Genomic DNA, 23949 nt, shown 5'->3' with positions numbered 1-23949 from the left:
TATTTTCCCATTCATATGTCTACCAGTGACCTGTCTCATTCTCTACAGTATCTGATTAAAAATCCAACGTTATGGGGAAATGTGACATGTAGTGAGGTCATGTGACAACAATGTAGCATTATTCATTTTGACACGTGTATCATGGAACAACACTTTCACTTACTATTTTCAAAAGACAGTAGGCAATATATAGTATACACTGTGCAGCATTCATTAAGTAATAACCTAGTATGCCATTCCTAACAAAGCCAATGTGTATAGAGCAGTATATAGCAGTATGTAGAGGTCTCTCATCCCTACTGCATATCAATGCCATAATCTAAGATCTCTCTAGATTGCTAATATAAGCTTGGCTTGACGTTGTGTGGAAAGCTGTCCTCTCAGCACTGGTATTTTTAGAAGCTTGAATGTGATGATATAATGCAGTTCTCTGCTGTCAGAGTGAGTGTGTATCTCCACTTTCATCAGTTAGATTGTAGGTTATTGATCCTCTATTTTTAAGCTCTTTCACACACAGATTTGTGTAAGGTAACCACTAATGGAGTGACCACATCGTTTGTACTATATCTCCCAACTGTGACCCTCAAAGATCTGCCACCATTTCCTCTCTCCTTTCATTCATGAAGCTTACTTAACTGTGTATGTACCAGTCAATCTACCATCCATTAAAGAGCATTCTCAATAAAAGCCTAATAAATGCTTGGTTACTCTCTTTTTACCTAGCCAGCCTCAGACATTCTGTCCAGAGTCTGTTAACTGACCCTATAGTGTCTAAAGAACTTTCTTGATTTGGCAAGCTAAAATGAGTGCCTGTCTCAAATGAGGCCGCAGGCCGAGTGCTGTAGATTATTACAGCAGTGCTGATGTAGGGCCATATAGCTTGATTGTGAGTGTGATATTGCTTATAAACAACAGTTCAATGAACAGTACATTTTTTTTCAATTAGGAAAAACTGAGTAAGGTCATAAAAACACATTTGTGCATGGAACTACTTTATTACGCTACGGATCAGAATCTGCCGTTGCTGGTTCAAAACAAATGATGCATACAAGAATTCGTTAGTACTTCAAAAAGTTCACTTCAGAAATAGTATCACGGCTTGTGCCATTTTTAACAAGTTATTGGATAAACAAGGATGGATTGATGGGTGTGTGCATGTCTATGTGTCTTTCTATGTGTGTTAGAGAGAGATGGAGCGTGTGTGATCACCTGTTGCCATTCCCAAGCATATATGCTGTCAGCGTTCTGAAGGTCAGCTTTCTCAGTGGAAAATGACGTCCAAGCGGGGGTATTTCTCCCTATTTCGTGGTAGCCACGCAAGAGTCGATCACTATAGAAACAGCAATGTCCTCCGCCATTTTAAACAATGTGTATCCAATGAGGAAACTCGGTAAGCACCTCGAGTTCTGTAATCAAACAGTCCTTTGTGTCTCTCAGCTGCAATGAGCCTTAATCCTGAAATTGTTCATTTAAAGCCGTTTAAAAAACTGTCCTAGCTTAAGTAATGTAGTGGTAATACGAGCGATCACAGAGCGCTGTTCTATGTAAACAATGACTAACGGATTTATTTTACGTCACCAACTGGCTCATATTACACACAAAAATTATCTTTTGCCACCACCTGCTAGCTAACATGTGTAATTTCAAAAATAAAGACAGTAACTACTAACAGATATGCACTGCTCTTACGCCTTAGTTTAGAATGGCACGAACACAAGCAGAGTAATACACATAGTGACGCGTCCGAGTGCTGATACTGTCAGACCATCAGTGCTCATGGAACGTCTCTCATCCAATCAGATTTGAGGACCGGAACTAACTGTTGTGTGTGTGTGTGTATATATATATATATATATATATATATATATATATATATATAAAAAGCTGGTCTATTGTCATGGTATAATCTATTTCATATAAACCCTAAACAGCCAAACAAACCTAAACAAACTGTGATTGGTCTCTTCACATGTCATTCAGTCAGCTCTTACTGTCTGCATAGGAGGTTCATGGCCAGAATAAGCTGCAATATGGACCAGACCTTTTGCCGTTTAGTCTGGCTACTCTTTCCCATCTCTCTCTTCAAACACAAAGCGTGCGTTTGGGACTGCCACCCCCAGTAGCCATTTTAAAATCCTTGATGGAAGACTTGATGGTTTGCGCTGGAGCACTACTAACTGTTTCACAGCGAGACAGCCCAACCCAAACTCACTCTGTAATGTGATTAACATATCAGTGTGTGCTTTACAGTACACATTTGCCCTCTCTTCCCATTCTCTTGAGTAACTACAGACTGAGGAGGGAGGGTGGAGGGTGTTGGCATATCCTGATGGTAATTGTCAGTACAAGGAAAAACAAGAGCAGGTTGAGGAGGGAGATGCAACCGTTCATTTTCTGTGCGAAAGCTCCCCTCCGTGCCTACCAGATCAAAGAAGGGAATTTAATGGACCTCCCATAGAGTGGAATGACAGCAAAGACAGGACATAGGACAGCTTCTCTTAGAACAACTGAGCCACACTGCATAGCAAACGCAACGGAACGTTCTGCCAACTGAAGACATCAAAGTGTTCTTGCACCTTATGGTGGATATGAAGCACTTAGTTAGAGCACATAACTTCCTTTCATATCCAAACGCCAGCTGAGACAAACAACACAATTGCGGTCAGGTCTACATCGCCTCCTCATAAACCCCACACTTATCAAATTCTCTACAGCACAGCGACAGGAAAAGCAACAAACAAATTGAAGGAGGTACTGGAAGGATAAATAGATGACTGTTTAGCTTGGCAGGAAGACTAAACACCAGCATGAGGCAGTGAAAGCTACACCTTCCCTATGTGGAGGCTCAGACTTACTTTGGCATTGAGTTCCTCCTTCTAAAAATCCACAGACGTAAACACACACAGTGAATGACTCCTGATCCGTAAATACACACACACACACACACACCCCGACAAGAGCTGAGGGAGCAGCCCTGTTGCTCTCTGATAAGCTCCCCTTCCGACTACCCTCAGTTCATCTACATAATTAGTCCGCTCTGAAATATCCAATTGTTCATTTCATGCCTCAAGTGTTTATGTACTTATACAGTATAAGTTAAAGGACAGACTGGAGCTTCACTGTCTTTACTTCTCTTGGTCTCTGCCTCCTTGTCTTTAATTTTCTCTCAGCCATATCATTTCTTTTTTTGATATCGCTCACTGAAGTAACTCGTGGAGCATCTCAGCATGGCTGTCAACCTGGCTTGGAGAGTGACGGAATATGTGGAACGGCATTTAGTAATCATGATACAAATAAAGAGAATCCATTAAAAAGGAAGTAATCAAATTACAGTTTAATTTTATAAGAAGAGTAGGATTACAACATGATTACCATCAAATTAACAGCATTTTCATATATTTATGCAGTGTATTTTATTTTTTTTTTATAATTTTTAAACAAAAAGAATGTATAAATGCTTCAGTAAAAACTGTTAATTGGCTAAATGGTAACCTTACAGTGTACCATTATGAATTATATTTTATTTAACAAGTTATACATGCATTTAATGGTAAAATATTGTAGGATTTTAAAAGTTAAAAGTATGATTTACCTTATAGATCATGGTGAAAATGTTTATCATTATAACAAGACAATACATGTTGTATTATATGGTAAACTGTTTTCAATATTTCAGTAATAAAAAACTATAATTAGGTGTTCCCAGATATCCCTGCATGGTATTTGATTATATTTTATTGATATATTTGTTTCTTCTTATTTTTTATATCAGTAATGTACATTGGGGTGTTTTACATTGTATGTTGTTTAATTAATATTACTTGCATTATTTTAGTGAAAGGTGTATTACCCTGATGGCGCTTTGCGTTTGTGTGGGTGACACTATGCACTGTCTCCACATATTTATTGGCCATTGCTCTTGGAAGTGCCACTCTTGATTAAATTTATGTCATGTTTGTTTTAAAGGGATAGTTCACCGAAAAATGAAAATACCCTTTTCATTTACTCACTCTCATGCCATCCCAGATGTGTATGACTTTCCTACTTCTGCAGAACACAAAGTATTTTAGAAGAATATCTCAGCTCTGTTGGACCATACATTGCAAGTAAATGGAGACCAGAAGGTCCACAAATTATATAAAGGCAGCATAAAATTAATCCACATGACCCCAGTGGTTAAATCCATGTCTTCAGAAACGATATGATAAGTGTGAGTGAGAAACAGATCAACATTTAAATCCATTTTTACTATAAATTCTCCTCCCTGCCCGGTACGTGGCTATATCCACACAGAATGCAAATTGCCAAAAACATGAGAAAGTGAAAGTGTAGATATATAGCAAAAAATTACATAAATGGTTTCTCACCCACACCTATTCTATCACTTTTGAAGATATGAATTAAAACACTGGATTCTTATGGATTACTTTAATGCTACCTTTATATGCTTTTTGGACCTTAAAAGTTCTGATCACCATTCACTTGCATTGTCTGGACCTACAGAGGTGAGATATTCTTCTAAAAATCTTATTCTTAAAGTCATAAACATCTGGGATGGCATGAGGGTGAGAAAATGAGGAGAGAATTTGAATTTTGGGTGATCCTTTTAACACCAGTGTTACTATAATGGTTATAAAGTACATTTCAAGTGCAAAGTAGATATTTTGGTGTACCGGTAGGTCACTGTATTTTTTATGGCGCATTTATCAACCACAGCTGCCAAGTTTGTATTTATATACATATTTATTTTTAACAAAGGAAAGAAAAGCAAGAATTGTGACCTAGCAGTTAACAAAACCATCGATGCAGTTGCCAAACCCAACTCACTGCAATGGCAAATACATCAAAACTTTAATAATGTTTTTTCTTTTCTCTCTCTCAAAAAAAAAAAAAAGATAAAAAAGGTGTATTTTAATGGTAATACTGTTTTGTTGGTGTACAGAAGACATCTACACAACGTTAAAATTAAAATGTCTTTTTGTGTTTATTATGTGTTTACTCATTGCATATGTGGCAATTAGGTAATGCAAAAGTAAATTAAATTAATCAGATAACCTTCATTTTGAGGCATTAGGATTAGGTCAATCTTTACAGTTTTTAGTAAATAACATTTTAAGTAACCCTTCCATCTCTACCTGCACTGCATAGCTATCCTTTGGGACAGAAGGTGACCCGGCTCGTATTCCCAGCAACACACACATTTCCAAAGTGACTACTGACTGTGCTTACACATGCTTCACTGCTCAAGGTACACACATGAGTACGGCCCCCTTCACTTATCTCATCCTGCATGGCTGCTCTGCTAACAAAATCGCTCTCCTCTTTCACAGTTCTCCAGCTCTTACATTCTCTCATATCTACTATGTCTAAAATAAATAAATAAATACAACTCACTCAAGCAATGCATTTTCAGATAGAACAGAGTTTAAAAGACATCTGAGACTTCAATTGGATGAACATGTGATTGGTCTTCGACAAAGAACAAGTTGAAATCTGACATTAAACTAGGTTGAATTTGACTTGCCTTCAAAGAAACTGCTTTCTGATTTCAGGGCGAAAAGAAGTCCTCTCTCACAGCATACTTCAAATAGTATCCAATAAGAACAAAAATGTAATTCCTACCCCAGTCCTTGTAGGTCTGTGTAAAGTTAGCGGTCTTACAAACATTGGTGTATTTATAATGGGAGAGCCATAATCTTGGTGCGGCCCCTGAGGCAAGTTTTCACTGCCAAGACGGGGGGTGGAGGGGTTGGGGTAAGGGGGGATGATTTAATGGCATCCACCTTGAGTAACACTTGATGTGGAAATCTCAACAGATGTCATTCCCTCGACGGCAATCATCACAGACATGTGAACCATGCAGCAGCAATTGTAATACCATGACAGCCTGTCAGTCAAATATCACTGCACTAATATGAGCATGGGGGAAAATGAGCAACTCAGACATTTATCATAGTACATTATCAAAGATCAACATTGTCCTTCGAAGAACAATAGAGAGAGATGGAGAAATCTAAGATACACCATTTTCATCCCACCGAAGGCGATAACAGATTTATGCAAAACATAAAGAAGTTGGTGAATAGACCTTTTTCAAACGATTGCAGGGTAAACTTTGACAGCGGTGAACGGGAGTGAATGGGAGATTACAGCAAATATTATTTTCACTTACCCATTTGCTATTATGTTTGAATGACTTTCCCAAAGAGGAAAGAAATAGAAAGCGGTGGATTAAGATAGTCAGATGGGAGAAGAAGCTAAATTTACTGTCACTCTCTCAGCACCTGTAACAAAAAAACCCTCACAGATGTGGTAATTCGTTTTTTAAAACTAATTCCAGGGTAATATAACACAAAGCACAATGTTGTAAATGTACACACAAGATATATATAAGTTTGCTAGATTTAATCTGCTAAATAAGGCAGAAACATGTCATCACAGTCTGTGAAAAGTGTCTATTAAGCTATTTTGATTATAAATTAAACCTAAAATATGCTTTAAGTAAAACACAGCACATGATAAAGAATGAATTTAACACTGGGTCCTCATATAATTTTCTTAAATTCAGCAATATGCATGTACAATAAAAACAATCAACCAAATCAACAACAAACATGTCCTCATGTGATATATGGTCATGAATATAAATGCATGTTTATATAAATGCGTATGTGCATTTATATATGCATTTATATGTGTCTGTTTATTGACAAAGTGGTTGTAGCCTTTATAACGAGAGTCTTAAAGATCACGTTTTATTTACTAATTTTGGTACCTACGTGCTGTTTGACCATCTGACAGGAGGCTTATGTGTGTGTGCTTTGTGCGCGTGTGCTCCAAGAGTGCTTGCAGAGTGGTGGTAATGCGGTATTAATGAGCTAATAATGTGAACAGTATGCTGTTAATATTAATTAAACTATAATAAGAAAATGTGAAAACCACTTACTGATCTTGGCTGGATAACTTTAATAGCTTTAAAAAGTATTCATGGATTAAAATCATACAGTGAAGACCAGTAACTTAAGTGGTTTTATGTTACATTTCATAAAATGTTTTCAATTTCTGAATGTTTACTTGAATATTTGAACTGCTGTTAAAAACTCCAGGCATTTTTCTTGTTGTATTTGTTATATTGGCTGTCATTTGTTTCTTTGTCTTACTTATTACGTGCCTTGAATAATTACTAGAAAACCTGAAACAATGTTTTCTCAAATAAGTTATTATTTTGCTGTGGTGTCGAAATTGGTATTACGAATTTCTTTAATTGCTTTCATATGTTAGCAAAATGGACGATAACTGTAATATAACCAAATTAATTCATTGTAATCTCACCAAATCTAATTGAAATTTAATCTAATTAAGAGCATGTGAATCAGAATCAAAGCCAATCTGGAAAACTTGATCCTCAACCCTATTGGCATGGTCACATGTTGAACATTTCGAAGGCAATAATAATTTTGTAATTTTATTTATGGCTAAATAAAAATTAACAAAATGTAAAAATGTGTTGGTCACTGGTTTATATTTCTGTACAGCCGAACTTGGTAGCCCCACTTCCCACACATAACCAGACTTCTTCATGCTGGCTTCTTTAACTTCTTTTATGCCTAGTTAGGACACAGTGTTACTGTAATTAATCTAATTTGTAAGTTTGTGTATGAGACTACTGAAATAATAATTGATAAAAATTGGTCAATATAATCCAAAACAAAAAGATATAGTATTCATTGAAGAGATGCTAAAAGAAGGTGAATCGTAAAAAGAATGCAGCAAAGACAGAGGAGGGTGGGGAATGTGACTGACACACTTGGTCCATTATCAGACTCTCCAGATTCAGACCCAGACTGCACTTGTAGTGCGTGAGTCACACTGCCCAATGGCCCAAATTGGCAGTTTGTTTGAGAGGGATTGGGGTAACCAGTTTCATGGAGAAATGGAAGGAGATTATTTTTATCGAAGCTCTCAGCGCCAAAGAGAAGACCATTTACAGACACACAAACACACACACACCTCAAACGTGTGTCTGACAGACCAACACACTTATCCCTGCGGCTGTCTGACATTGTGATTTTAGATAACCACACATCTTTTCTCTCTCTGTCACACTTAGACACACAAACATACACATTTAAATAAATGTACGTGCATTTTTTTCAGTATCCTGCAGAGAGTGAGCCAAATGTGTGAGAAACAAAATATGAAAGTACGTCAGCTGTCTGCGTGTGACAATCGGAGCGATTGTCACACGCACATGGAACAACATGGAAGCGCTAAACAGGTCCTAATATTAAAACATGCTGCATTACAGTAAACAGATGCAAGCATGAACCCAGGCTAGAAGATCAAACTTCAGAGCAACTAGCTTCTGCAGCCATGGCCCTTCCATGCTGTGATTTTACAGCCGTGTCATTAGATCAGACTGCTGGACATAAAGCATCAGTGAATCAATCTCGGGGAGCTGTCGGCAGCCTGGTAAACACTGCGGATGCTGGCGGACGCTCCCTATTATGCTGGGGATTAATGGTTTAGACAGAGTATTAACTCACATTGAAAGGTAAACAAGAGTTCTATGGAGGAATGTGGAGGTTGACACTGAACCACGCTTCCCGGAGGATAAATTCTCTCCTAGACTCAGTAGGGCATGGAGGAGAAAAGGGAGAGAGTGAAAAAGGCACAGCAATATAGGAAAACCTCTAATATCCCTGACATGGCGAATGTTGAGATACAGAAAAGGTCTGGAGTGAGACAACGCAAGGCTCAACTGTAAAGGTCTATTCTGCTAGTCCAGTCAGGCCAGTAGTTGAGATTTCTCCTTGCTCTGACAACATATTCGACTGGCCCCACCAAAAATGAAAATTATACTGCTATAAATGTAATCCCATAACAGCTATAAATTCTTAAAATACACTTTTGCTAGAATATTATGGTATATGATGCAAAACATTATGATTGCTTGCGATTTATTTTTATCCATTCTAACTAGTACTTTAAAGACTATCACAAGTCATTCTCAACATTCTTCAACAAATCCTCATCTTGACCTCAGCTAGCTAACCTTATATTTAGTAGCTACCTTGGTTACCCAGAAATATTTAGTTCACAGAAAATGTTTAAGTTTGCAAGGCAAAAACAAAATGTACAAAATCAACTAATGCAATCGACAATAGCACGTAAGTGTCATCAACTTGCCTAAAACTTCTCACACAGGACACGGGCCACTGGGTCGTAAGTGTTGCGTGCCAAAACGTGTCAGGAAGAACGCATTCTATCCTTAATGAGTGCGTTTACATGCACGCTCTAACACATTTATGCTTCATATGCCGACAACGTGTGTGGTCATGAAATCGCATTAAACGGCTTTCCATTATCAGGGTAAGGTCATAAACGGCTTAAGAATAAATGAATCAATAAAAGGTAGATTTTCACCCATTACCCCGTGTTGCAACCTTTACCGCTGTTTCTACCAGCATCCAATGTGCGCAGGTGTTGTGCACATGCCTGTTTATGTTTTGATGTCAAAAGCATACTGTAAAATAACTAGATGATTTCAAGTCTGTGTAAACGTGATTTTCTTGTATTGATGGATTATTTTAATAACTGACTTTTGGAAGTTAACGGCATATTGGTGTGCATGTAAATGTGCTCATTGTTGCAGTAAGGGCTGCTAAAGTGGAAATTAATGTGAACATTGCTTCAGTTTTCAGTTTGTTTCTGCTGTGAGCTTTCTCTTTCAATCCAACTGCTCTCATGGTGGAGCAACAGTTTGAATAGATAATAAATATACTTTTAACGACGTACCTAAATTACAACACATCCAGTTTAATAGCTCAGACTTTTGAAGGTTACTCTATCGCCCCCACGAGTACTGAGGTTTGTAACTGCCACAGTAGTACAAGAAGGCATGTTAAGCATGTTCTATTGGGCCACGCATTGGACAAGTCTTCGCATCTGCGTATGTGTACATGCTTAAAGGCACAGTTCACCAAAAAGTGAAAATTCTCTCATGATTTACATTTTAAGGTCCCAAAAGCATATATAGGCAGCATAAAAATAATCATACAACTCAAGTGGTTAAATCCATATCTTCAGAAGCCATGTGATAGGTGTGGTTGTGAAACAGATCAATATTTAAGTCTTTTTTAAACTATAATGTCGCTGAATGATGATGACTAAATGCAGCCGGTGCCAGCCAAACATCACTTCAGTCTATTATGATGGACTTCAGAGGATGAACTTATGCCATTGTCTGAACCTTGGATTTAATATGGACCACACCGAACCTCACAGAAATTACCGGCCAGGTTGAACTGCGTTTCACATCCCTGATCTCTGCCTGCATCACCTCGGTCTATTGATGGTCTACGATCTTACAATGGAATGCATAGACTAACAATTGCCAACAAAAGCCTTCATCAGCCAATTAACAAGAACAATTGCGTCTATGTGAACTTCTGTAGTTAATCCAGGATGGACTTCAAAAGGCACTGGTCATTAATCTTACAGTTCAAACAAAATCGATGTTTAAACACTGACCCTTAACACTTAGTTTAATCATTTTAAACCATGACTTCAACTATACATAAGTAATATTTACATTATATTCATGATGTTAGTCAGAGGGGCACTGGCCCACACAGTGAGTCTGGTTTCTCCCAAGGTTATTTTTCTCCATTAATCTACATCTTATGGAGTTTTGTGTTCCTTGCCGCAGTCGCATTCAGCTTGCTCACTGGGGTTATTAATACAATTATTATTTAATTATTTTTAAACACGATTAACAATTGTATTTTATCTAATTACACAATGATGATATATCTACATTATAGACATTACAGTTTTATCATCTCTTAATGCCTGATCTTCTGTAAAGCTGCTTTGAAACGATGTGTGTTGTGAAAGGTGCTATACAAATAAAACTGACTTGACTATAAATCTCCACTTTCACTTCCACATTCTTCTTTTGTTTTTGGAGATTCACATTCTTTGTGCATATCACCACCTACTGGGCAGGAAGGGTAATTTATAGTCAAAACAGTTATTATAAGTATGTTTCAGGACTTATTTTTGAGCCCTGCAATGTAAGAGCTTTAAAAGTCAAAGGCAAATGACAGATTGTTGTACAAGGAGCGGGAGTGGGAAAGTAAAAGGTAAAATGCACACAAATGGTGAGCGCATATATCTTTCTCTTTTTTGTATGGATATCTCATCTTGCTCTCCCTGGTCATCTCACACGGCACGCCCAAGGTCACTGAGACCACTCTGCATGCAAGCCAAGATCGACCTCGGCTCTTGCAAGCCAACTGACCAGCTGTCAGCACAGCTAGGAAAAGTAGCTGCCCCAGTGGTCCTCTAAACCCCAACGCTGTCACTGCTCGCCTACACACTGCCTGTGTATGCTGTGACGCAGTGCCAGTGTGGACGTCCAGCGTGACTGTCAGGTCAGGGTAGAGACTTCACAAGGGACACCCAGTCAATGTTCTGCAGCTGCTCAGTAGTCAAAGGTTCTGTTGTTCTTCATTTCCAGTTGAATTTTAGCTGTATTCGCTTGTAGCTTGCAGATTTTGGTCTTCTGGACACAAACAGCCCAAAAAAATATGATTTGAAACTGTCATTTGCCACCCCTGCTGAAAAGATGGATTTAGACCAGGATGAATTTCCATGCTGGTTCAGGTTGTTTGATGCTGGATAGGACTGGATTGATTATAGTCTAAATGGTTCACAAACATATCCATGTAGTTCATCAGCAAAACTTGCAGGATGACCAGCATTGCACCTATGTTGAAACTGATTAATCAAGGTAATTTTGCTGGTTAAGCTAGTTAAGAAGGCTGGTTTCATGCTGGGAGCAAGCATTGAAAACTTAATATATGCTGGTGATAAGCAATGCTCCACTTTGCTACCAGCCTCTAGATATACCTCCATAGCCAGTTCCTCTCACTAACAAGTGCGTCAACACACAGTGGCGCCAACCAGGCCACAAGTGCTTCAAAAAAAGATCAGCACGAGTGATAATGACACTTTGTTGCCAAAAAGGGAAAAATAACACAACAACTTCAGTCACCAGCGGGCCACATAAACTAATTAGAAAGTGTTGCCTTGGGCTTATCGTGTTCAAGGGGAAGTGTTTGAATCTAATGAGAGGTTTAATATCAGCAAACAGTGCACAGCATAGAAGAGTATAACAGCTTTTGCTTTAGATCTAAAAGCATAACTCCAAGAGTTTATCTCTCTTTTTCCTTCTAGACTAACTGCACTCTTTGATTGCATATGTTGGTGAGGTTGGGGTTGCACAAGGTGCCCCCATTTTAGAAGAAATCGGTTTCATGTCCATGTGAGTCATAAATCTCAAATAGACTCTTGCATTGTGTGAATATAGATATCAGCTCATCGCTTCCTAAAGTATGAAGGCAAATATATTTATCCAAAGCACACACTCGCACACATATCACACTGAGGGGCCTACGCAGCACATGGTGCACAACAGATAAAGGGTTTAACATATCCAGAGAGTTCCAGCGGGGATGGAGTGGCCTTCTTTCTGAAGAATATACATTCTGCAATGTATATTAACGTTCCTGTGGCATTAAAATATAAACGAGATATTCACTTCAAGACGCATTTGAATGTTGATCTTTTAAACTTTAAATTGCATCTTCAAAACACAGAGCTCCTACATGAGACGCTGAATAAACTAAAATGCAACAGCCAAAGTCATTTGTCAAGCATAGTGGTTTACAAACTGCAGGGTGCACCACGATTAGCTAGGAATCTCTGCTCAATTCAATATTTTAATAGCCATCGACCGATGCAAAAAAATAGCAACATTACCCAGATCTGAGTAAATTTGCTACCCATGAGCTGTTTGATTACAGCCGGCTGCTTTCCAACGCTCACATGCATATTTCTGCCTGTGCGCTTGTGTCTCGTGATGAATGCAGCGCCCCCTGCATGAGACTCTGCACTGTTCTTAATCAAAATACCCCTCTTTAGGCGATATTAATGTAAACACAGCTGTTAATGAATTATGAGAGTGTAAACAGATGGCATTTAAATTTGCGCTGTCTTGACGGAATATTAAAGCAAACAAAGACACATTAGTTTACAGTACTGTGCAAAAGTTTTAGGCACTTGTGAAAAATGTTGCATAGTGAGGATGTCTTCAAAAATAATTACATAAACAGTTTTCATGTATCACTTAATGTCATACAAAGTCCAGTAAACATAAAAAAAGCTAAATCAATATTCAGTGTGACCACTTTTGTGTTTTAAAACAGCACCAATTCTCCTAGATACACCTGGACACAGTTTTTCTTGGTTGTTTGCAGATAGGATATTCCAAGCTTCTTGGAGAATTCACCACAGTTCATCTATCTATTTAGGCTGTCTCAATTGCTTTTGTCTCTTTATGTAATCTCAGGCTGACAGTGGGGGGGCTCTATGCGGGCCATGACATCTGTTGCAGGGCTCCCTGTTCTTGTTCTAATCTTTTCTATTTGCAAATGTAATGTTTGGGAGTCATTTATACTATACTATATAACATTTATTTTTCCTATTGACACACTACAGCTGAAGATATAAATAACCATCTTAAGACAAATGCTTTTGTGAAATATCTTCTGTGCCTCAGACTTAAGCACAGTAATGTATAAGCAGACGGGACAAATTATTCAAAGTGTTAGATCTGTGTGATGTCTAAATGTATATAAGCTGCATGCTGTCTGTTATATGCATTCAGGCATTCTTACTGCATCAAATCTGTATTAATGTAGAACGAGCACACAGTAAATAGTGTCAAATATTCAAGTACTTTCATTGGCAGTAAATTACCTTTTTCACAGTTTTTATATTATTATTATTATTTTTAATTACTGTTGCTGAAAAACTTAAAGCACTGTTTACTCTGTTATCCATTTAATTACTGGCTCTTGAATAATTCCTTTAAAAGCTTGAAGCAATTTTTACAAGAGACATTGAAGGCCACATTGTTTTAATTTAAACTGTTCAAATGTATTTGTTGCGCCTTGTCGACTTAGGACATTTTAAATGTATATATTTTATTTACAATTTGATTGTATTTTACAATAGATTGAAGTAGAGAACATTTTGTCAGAACCTCTAATACATTACATGTTAGTTTGTTTAGTACACTTATGTCCAGGTTTTGTAAATCACATAAGCGTGTTTTTCTTCAGAATCGTGAGAGAATAGTGATCTTTAATCTAAGCAAAAAAATTTTGATTCTCAGTTTATCCAGAATCATGCAGCTCTACACCCACACACTTGGAGAACATAGGCAGTATATGCCAGGCTTTAAATTGGTCCGGAACGACATTCCATTACCTTGGAATCAAAAACTGGCAGTTTTGTTTGACAACCCATTCCACATATGCTCCATTTCAGTTTTTGTTTGATACAGTACACACATTGCAGTTCTATTTAATGAGAATACTTGCTAAAAAAAAACCTTTAAAGTACTTCACAGTAAGTATTATCCTTCCCTCTTGTCAATGGTGGACTCTGTAAGTGACAGAAGCATTCGCCTAGAGCAGCACTGTTCTATAGGTCACACAGCTCTTGGATGCGCTCTACTTCTCATCCAAAGCCCGCTCTCCGGTCCAGTGAAATAAAAAAATAAAATCCAATCAAATGCACCCACTTCCTGATATACTGTACATCTACTCACATACAGTAGGGTTGTGCCAATGGACGACATCATCGTCCATCGTGATGGCTGACCAACATCACGATGTCGAGCCACCATCGTGATGCCACGCCCCCTTTTGCGAGTCTTGCTAGTGTGACTCACTAATCCTAGTCTCTTCTATAGTTAACCTAAAAACTTTGCAGGGATTGCTCTGTAAATTAAATTGAGAATATAACTAATGCATATATGCTATTTTAAATACTGTATATGCCAGAGACGTGACGTGTTAGTCTGTGAAAATACCGTGTCAGGCAGGCAACACAAATATTGATCTGGACATTGTTAGCTTCTTGTCTTTTTTTACTTGTCTTACACTGTACATTTAGATTAAAATATTTTATGTTGTAGGCTACAAGAAAATAGCCTTTATTAATGAATTATTAGTAGTTGTAGTGTCTCAGAAAATCTTGCTCATTGTCACATTTGTATACACTGAAGCGGCAGTTTAAGATAAACCCAGACCAGCGAACGTCAAATAACTTTTGTCTGGTTAATACTTTTAAAGAAAAATTTCCTTGGCCATAAATCCATAATGTCAAATCAAATGAAAGAAACAAGGTGAATATGAATAACACACATTTATTAAAACATAGAAGAACAACAAATAAAGAACAAGAAAACGGAACAACACTCAGACCGAAACTCGGCATTAACATTTCACTTATAATTAGCAGCACAATTAACTTCAGCACAGGCTACAAAATAAATTATGTTATTGAAATATTGTAAAGTGGTCATATGAACTACACAAATGAACGTTTAAAAAATAATATGCAAAATCGAATAGCTCACAGAACGGATGGCGTAAAAATGCGTAAAGAAGTCTAATATCTTTCACCATAGACCATGTTTAAATTTCGATGTTTCTGGCCAGAAATACCAACATATTCACTTTATCTGGTTTTAATAAGCTGCGGATTGGAGTAACTACACTACCCGCTGTGCTGAAGACCCGCTCTGATGGAGTACTGGTAGCACATATGCACAGATATTTCCGTGCTAATCTTGCCATGAACGGAAACCTTTTGTTGTTCGTTTTCCACCAAGTCAGCGAGTCCTCTTCCCCATCAATGGCCAATTCCTGCAGGTACATGGTCATTTCTGCCTCGACCTTTTGCTCATCAGTGAGTGTGGCTGTGGCTGCTCTCTTCGCAAGAAGGCTGCCCAAAAGACGACTTTTTTTTCTTAGGCGCAATATATTAAAAAGCCCGGATGAGTAATTAGTTAAGCTAGTAAAATAACGAAATTATAGTTTTTCAGTAAAAAAAAAATATCTATGGTGTATTCTTGTTACACCTTTACATGTTTCTGATCACTACTTTGTTCAATTCAACATGATTCTCCCATCCATTGTAAAACCGACCCCACCTTTGGTTTCCTTTCGCCGTAACCTCCGTTCCCTCTCACCCTCTCGCCTTTCCACTGATGTCTCTGCCTCTCTTCCCACAATAAATGTATTTTCCATGCTTGATGTGAACACTGCCACAGACACACTTAGCTCTACTTTAACAACCTGTCTAGACAACATCTGTCCTCTCTCCTCTAGACCAGCACGGACTACACCACCCAGCCCCTGGCTGTCTGACGTCCTTCGTGAACATCGGACTGATCTCAGGGCAGCTGAGAGGAGATGGCGGAAATCTAAAGATCCAGCTGATCTAGGTAAATATCAGCTTCTGCTCGCAACTTTTTCAAATAACGTTAAAACTGCAAAAACTTCATATTACCAGACCAAGATCAACAGCACCACAGACACTCGTAGCTTGTTTAGAACATTTAACACACTTCTCTGCCCTCCCCTCCACCACCTGACACATCACTGACAGCAGATATATTCGCCACATTTTTTACTGATAAGGTTACAGCCATCAGCAATACATTCACAGCACCACACCCTGTCAAACACCTGGCTACTGTATGCAACCCTTCTTTCCCTATGTTCTCTCCTTTAACTGACACTGAGGTCTCTAAACTCCTCCTCTCCAAACACCCCACAACCTGTTCCCTTGACCCCATTCCATCACACCTTCTCCAGGCCATCTCTCCGTCCATCCTACCGGCACTTACACACATAATTAACACATCCCTTCTTGCAGGCACTTTTCCCACTACATTTAAGCAGGCTCGAGTAACCCCACTGCTGAAAAAACCTGCACTTAACCCCACACAGATAGAACACTACAGACCAGTCTCTCTCATCCCATTCATGGCAAAAACACTTGAAAGGGCAGTTTTCGATCAGATCTCCGCCTATCTCTCACAGAATAAGCTGCTGGATGACAATCAGTCGGGCTTCAAAAGTGGACACTCCACTGAGACTGCCCTGCTGTCTGTCATCGAGTCGCTGAGACAGGCGAGAGCTGAATCGAGATCATCCGTTCTGATTTTGCTGGACCTTTCTGCTGCCTTTGACACAGTCAACCATCAGATCCTACTCTCCACCCTCTCTAAACTGGGTATCACTGGAACTGTGCTTGACTGGTTCAACTCTTATCTCTCAGAAAGGTCCTTTGAGGTAGCATGGAGAGGGAAGTATCCAAGCCACACAAGTTACTTACTGGGGTACCTCAGGGATCAGTGCTTGGGCCACTTCTCTTCTCCATATACACAACATCACTGGGACCCATCATCCAGTCACATGGTTTCTCTTACCACTGCTACGCTGATGACACGCAACTCTACTTGTCTTTCCAGCCCAACGACACCACAGTGACCGTTCGAATCGCTGCCTGTCTGGCAGACATCTCGGCCTGGATGAAGGAACACCACCTTCAACTCAACCCTGCCAAGACCGAACTCCTTGTCTTTCCAGCCAACCCTGCTGTTGAACACAACATCACCGTGCAGCTGGGTCCAACTACAGTTTCGCCTTCCAAAACGGTCAGAAATCTAGGGGTAACCATTGATGATGAGCTAAATTTCACAGACCACATTTCAAAAACTGCAAGATCTTGTAGATTTACACTCTACAATATCAGGAAGATAAGACCCTTCCTCTCTGTACATGCCACACAACTGCTCGTTCAGTCCCTTGTCATAACTAGACTGGACTACTGTAACGCTCTCATTGCAGGCCTTCCTGCATGTGCTATTAGACCTCTCCAAATGATCCAGAATGCAGCAGCACGTCTGGTCTTTAATGAACCTAAGAGAGCACATGTTACACCACTCTTTGTCTCTCTCCACTGGCTGCCGGTTCATGCCCGTTTTAAATTCAAGGCCCTGATGCTGGCATATAAAACAGTCACTGGGTCTGCTCCAGCATACCTTAAAACATTTATGCAGAGCTACGTTCCCACCAGAAGCCTGCGGTCGGCTAAGGAACGTCGCCTTGTCGTACCAAAACAAAGAGGCACCAAAACACTTTCCCGGACTTTCAGTTTCATCATACCACGGTGGTGGAATGACCTTCCCAACTCAATCCGGAAGCTAACTCACTCTCTATCTTCAAAAAACGTCTAAAAATACATCTTTTCCAAAAGCACTTAACCGGTCAATAAAAAAAAAAAAAAAAAATTATATATATTTACATTTCTTGTTGCACTTAAATCTGTTTTGTATACTATTATGATGATAGTGAAACTTTGTAATATGGCACTTTTTGTACCACTGTCTCCCTAAGATGATTCGCTGATGTTCTTCCTCTTTTGTAAGTCGCTTTGGATAAAAGCGTCTGCCAAATGAATAAATGTAAATGTAAATGTAAATCTATGTAAAGAGATATATTAAAATAAAAAGTGCTTAAGTGCACAACTCTTCTTAAGTGGAAGAAATATTTTTCCCCCTTACGTGCAACCTATTGGAAAGCGCGGATGAGTCAGTTGGGATAGTAAAATAACGAAATTATAGTTTTTAAGTGGAAAATAGTATTTATGTAAAGAGATATATTAAAATAAAAAGTGCACAACTCTTCTTAAGTGAAAGCTAAAAAAAAAAAAAAAAATGTTTCACGTGTCGTGCAACCTATAAAGCGCCGACGATGGGTTGGGTTAGTAAAATAACGAAATTTATAATTTTTCATATAATTTTTGAAAATTATATGAAATTATATACCCCCCCCCCCCAACGACGATATCATCGTCCATCGCGATGTTTTACTGTCAACATCGTCAACTGCCTATTTAGGGGACATCGCCCAACCCTAACATACAGTTGCAATTTTGCTTGGTTTATTAAATTTTTTTTTATTGGCGAGCAGATTTTGAACCAAGCATCATCATATTAAAAACAAGGATTGTACCATGCTAGACCAACACATACTGTAACAAAGATTTTGGTCTTAAATGCATATACCATATACCTGTACATTATATTCTTGTGCGACCCCATGTACACATGCATGGACATATTTCTTTACTATATTTAATGCTTAATTTAAATTAATTTAAACTGACTGGTCTAAGTTCAGAAGAATCTATGCTGTCAGTAAAGGGTTAAAATGTTAATGCACAGAGTCATTTGATAAAACAACATGGTGTCGACTGCAGCAGAAGTTGTCTTTGGGAGAAACGCGAACAAAACTGAAACAAGACAATGCCAAACAGGTATCATCTTGATCAGCATCCTGTGTCTCTGTTGCGCGCAGCTAACTTTTCCTTTTGGGGTGAAATGATTAATCAACAATATCGACAAACATCGAAAATTGTCGACAGATTTTTGTTGTCGTCGAATAGTCGTTTGATCTCATTTAACATAGCATGGGATCACATTACACGGTAATGATGGTGTGCGAGAGCAGTACTGCAGTTCGCATCTGACAGAGGAGAGAAAGAATTGCACATCTCACAGTCCAGATGCACTCGAAACTTTACAAACAGCTTCAGGTGATGTAGATCGCAAAGTATGAGGGAAATATACAAAATTACCAAATAAATAAATACAGAAGCACTTTCATTGTGGAAGATGTGGAGCTGGAGCTAAACTTAATTTAATGTGTTATAGCTTTATTAAAATTCATATAATATGGAAGCAGATCATGTAAATAACTACAAACTCCGAAACTTCTCTGTGCATTTCTCTGTGGTCGGCGCATCTTCTATGAGTTGCACAAATGTCCTGATCTAAGGGGGAGACATTGAAACTATCAGAGAGTCAAATATCAGAGAAATGCGAGGCGAGGGGTTCTGACATATTTGTGTGTGTGTGTTTGTGTGAGAGAGAGTGTTTCTCAACTCGTGGGTCTCACCCAAAAGTGGGTCCCAGTTCTATTCGGACTGTGTCGTGGACAGCAGGGAAAGAACAATGTCGTGGTTCTCACATTAAAGATATTTCTGCACCTATCAAAGTGATAGCCTATTTAGGACTGCAGCATGATAACCTCGCAATCAGCTCAAGGCTTCTCATCTGCACTTTCGCATGAGCGTAACGGAACCAGCTCACGATCATTATCTGCTCTTTCTGGCGAGTGCGTGCAACGACCAGGCTTGCGGAGATCAGACCTCAAAACTGATGTGACCAATTTCAATTCTAGTGAGACTTTTCTAGTTTAAAGCGTTCTGGAGGAAGTCAAACCCATCAAACAGTAGGCAGCACTGACATGCCAAACAGCACTGAGGAAAAGAGCAACACTGTGTTATACGCTAAATAATCCTCCTGTGTAATATGTATGTTCTGTTTGAATGATGTTTTAAATTAGAAATCAAACTGGATAATAATGGCCTCATATTAAGTAAATATGCTCTTCAATTTTTAAAAGGGGGGAGAGAAAACTTCCTGTATGGTAGATTTGAGGTCACTTGATGCATCTCCTTGTACTTTAAAAAAACCATGAAAAAAACTATGCAACATAAAAGGAAATGCGACCCAGGATACATTAAATACAGGTTACAGCTTTTTTGTTATGGTGAGTCGCTACTTGATTTACAATGTAAAATCTGTCCTGAAGCAAAACCAGCTGAGTTAAAGAGTTAGAGGTACAGATAGGAGCAGTATATGTACATTATTAATAATCATAGGACATTACTTTAAAGCTCACACAGCTGATGTTATTTTTAATTTAGTAGTTCATTTAACATGCTATGCTAACATGTAAACTAACATGCTTTATAGTTACATGCTATTTTTTTATCATGATTATAATTCAGTTTATTATTATAATTCTGTTAGCTTTCTTATTCTGTTTATTTTATTTATTTTCAAAAGGGAGTCCAAAAAAAATGGTTACAAGTTTCACATTATAATAAAGTGTTTGTTCATCCAAAAAAAAAAAAAAGAACCTTTCTGTTTTCACTCCTTTAATTGTCATTGTAACTGATAATAATAATTGTGCAATACCGTATACCATGATATAATGAAACCGTGATATTTTCTGAGATGGTTATCATACCATGAAAATCTCATACCATTGCAACCCTAGTAACCACACCTCCAAAATTCCAATTATTAAACAGAGAGTTAAGGTTCTAAAGTATCATCTGAAGATCCACTTTCGAAACTGTCGTTATAAATTTAATCTGTGACTGCACATTCTATATCATTGCACCAAGTTGAACATGAACTATATTACTTGGCAAAAGACTTGCTTATTCTGATAATTATTTATAGGAAATGTAACTGTTTATTGAACATTGGTTAGTTTATAATATTGATTTTGCCACCTTTTTATTAAAGTAATAAGCAATGTGTTGTGTTTAACACCACTTACCGATGTTAAAATCACAGTAATGCACTTTTTCTCATGGCTTATTGCTTTATTTAAACCTTGTAAACTGCACACATTCTAATCAGAAACATTGGTGAGCCAATATAAGTAGATCATTATTGTAGCATTTCTTTCACATTAGATACAATTAATTAATTAAGTGCAAAGACCCAGACTTTCATCTGTTTGCCAGTTGTGTGGACCAAAACAGATGGACGTGAAAAAAAGAGGTCAGGAATGAAATGTGTGTCAAAACACACCCAGGGACGACTCCAACGACTAATTAATTTCTCGGTTGCTCGGCAACCTCCTCCTCTCTTGAACCTGAAGGAATGTGTCCAACTGAGAAATTGGACTGCATGCTAATTGACTTATTTGATTTTACCTCGCCCTGCTTTTCAGCAGGTGTGACATTCTTCGGCCCATGCCAAGCCATTGACATATCTGGATCAATTTCAGTGATTCTGTTTTCTTTAGACGGATGGTCTATAAATACTTAAATCAATAATGGAACACACATTAGCCTAATACAAAGGCAGACAACAACTTTTAAAGCTTTCTTGGCTTTGATGGCTGATGTTAATGGAAGAGTTTACCAAAAAAATATTATTCTTTAAAAATAATTCACTCACACTTTTGTTGTTCTAAACCCATATGACTTTCTTTCTTCCACAGAACACAAAAGATGTTAAGGAGAAAGCGTCTCGGTTACCTACGTAACCTCGGTTCTCTCTAGATGAGGGAACGAGTATTGCGTAAGCTAGCTTACGCTACGGGAAAGATTCATCTTTTCTGAGACATTGAAGCCAAAAAATTATCCTTAATTTTGTATCATTTGTCAACGCAGTGCAGCAACTGCAGACCTTGAGCGGGCTAGCTAGCGAGCTCATTGGTTGCTCTGCGGCAACTGCTGCAGCCTATAGACGAACTTGCGTGAACTCGCGCCCAATGAGAGGTGCCCGCGCGCTCACTGTCCCAAAGCCCGCCAGAATGGCCGTGGCTAGGGTGCATATAAGCGCAGTTCGTAGGCTGGAACCCTGGTTTTCATTGAATGAAGCGAAAATCACTCGTGGCGCGAGCACGGCCAGCTACGCAATACTCGTTCCCTCATCTAGAGAGAACCGAGGTTACGTAGGTAACCGAGACGTTCTCTTTCGAGAGGTTCTCTCGTATTGCGTAAGCTAGCTTACGCTACGGGAACCAATTGTCAACGCCGTGCGCGCCAAGCATCCACTGCATGAGCCCCAGGGGGGTGGGGGGACCCGGGGGAGCCCTTGTGAGTGGGGAAATAATATTTGGCCGGCAAGAGTGCGGGTCAGTGTGTGTGTGTGTGATACATAAGCACATAGTGGGAAGGGAAAAACAGAGCGGCGGTGCCGGTCTGTGTGGAATGTGTCCCATTAGTGCAGCTCACCAGGGGAGCTTTAGCGTATTAAACCGCTAGTAGTTTTGCCTGCAGAGCGGGCACTTCCAGATTGTAAAATCTGACAAAGGTCGAGGGGGAAGCCCAGCCCGCTGCTACACATATGTCCTGAATGGAAATCCCGCTGGACCATGCCCACGAGGAGGCCATGCCTCTGGTGGAGTGAGCCCTAATGCCTAACGGGCATGGCAGGTCTTTCGACGCGTACGCAGCAGCAATAGCGTCCACTATCCATCTAGACAGTGTCTGTTTCGAGGTGGCGAGACCCTTGGTGCGCCCTCCGAACGAAACGAAAAGCTGCTCAGCGCGTCTGAAAGAGGCGGAGCGCGCAGTATACAATCTCAGTGCTCTGACTGGGCAAAGGAGATTTGTGTCGCGTTCGCTATCGGATGCTGGCAGAGCCGATAGGGAAATAATCTGTGCTCTGAAAGGAGTACCGATCACCTTGGTGACATAGCCGTGTCTAGGCTTTAAAATGACCTTGGAGTCACTTGGTCCAAACTCCATACACGCAGCGCTGACAGACAGTGCGTGAAGGTCTCCCACACGTTTAACTGATGACAGGGCAGTCAGAAAAACGGTTTTGAGTGAAAGGTATTTCAAATCCACGGATTCAAGCGGTTCGAAAGGGGGGGCTTTCATAGCTTCGAGAACTACAGAAAGATCCCAGATAGGAACCGATGGGGGGCGCGGGGGGTTCATCCTTCTAGCTCCCCTGAGGAAGCGGATGACCAGCTCGTTTTTTCCCCGTGACTGGCCGTGCAGGGGTTCGGCGAACGCCAGGACGGCAGCCACGTACACTTTGAGCGTGGATGGGGATCTGCCCTTATCCAACAGCTCTTGTAAAAACACGAGCAGTGACGACACCGCACATGTCCGTGGGTCCAGGTCTCTGTCGGTGCACCATTTTGAAAACACCGACCATTTGGACGCATAGAGTCTTCTCATGGAAGGGGCTCTAGCGTGTATGATAGTGTTCATTACTCCTTCTGGCAAAGCGACGGGTAGTCGTTGATCACCCACGCGTGCAGCGCCCAGCGCTCTGGGTGGGGATGCCAGATCGTACCGAGAGCTTGAGAGAGGAAATCTGCTCTCACTGGGATGGGCCACGGGGCTGTCAGTGACAGCTGCGTAAGCTCCGGGAACCCTGTCTGATTCTCCCAGTGCGGGGCTATGAGGAGC

General features: G+C 39.5%; 2 protein-coding genes across 23 annotated transcripts in view; both read right to left on the bottom strand.

Moving 5' to 3' along the window:
- The window catches only part of LOC127626642 (neurexin-1a-like), a 223136-nt gene that overhangs the window by 140557 nt on the left and 58630 nt on the right, over positions 1–23949 (bottom strand). The gene's annotated exons all lie outside the window — the stretch shown is intronic.
- Positions 17296–23949, bottom strand: part of LOC127626644 (ankyrin repeat and SOCS box protein 3-like) — a 280530-nt gene continuing 273876 nt past the window's right edge. Inside the window, exon 9 of one of the 2 annotated variants that reach the window (XR_007968474.1) lies at positions 17296–18112. The gene's annotated coding sequence lies outside the window, so the exon portion shown is untranslated. The remainder of the gene's footprint in view (positions 18113–23949) is intronic. The other variant, XR_007968473.1, reaches the window with a different exon arrangement.

The sequence above is a fragment of the Xyrauchen texanus genome, chromosome 33 (genome assembly GCF_025860055.1).
Source record: "Xyrauchen texanus isolate HMW12.3.18 chromosome 33, RBS_HiC_50CHRs, whole genome shotgun sequence".
In the NCBI taxonomy this organism is placed as follows: Eukaryota; Metazoa; Chordata; class Actinopteri; order Cypriniformes; family Catostomidae; genus Xyrauchen; species Xyrauchen texanus.
This window is presented reverse-complemented; position numbering and strand designations above follow the sequence as displayed.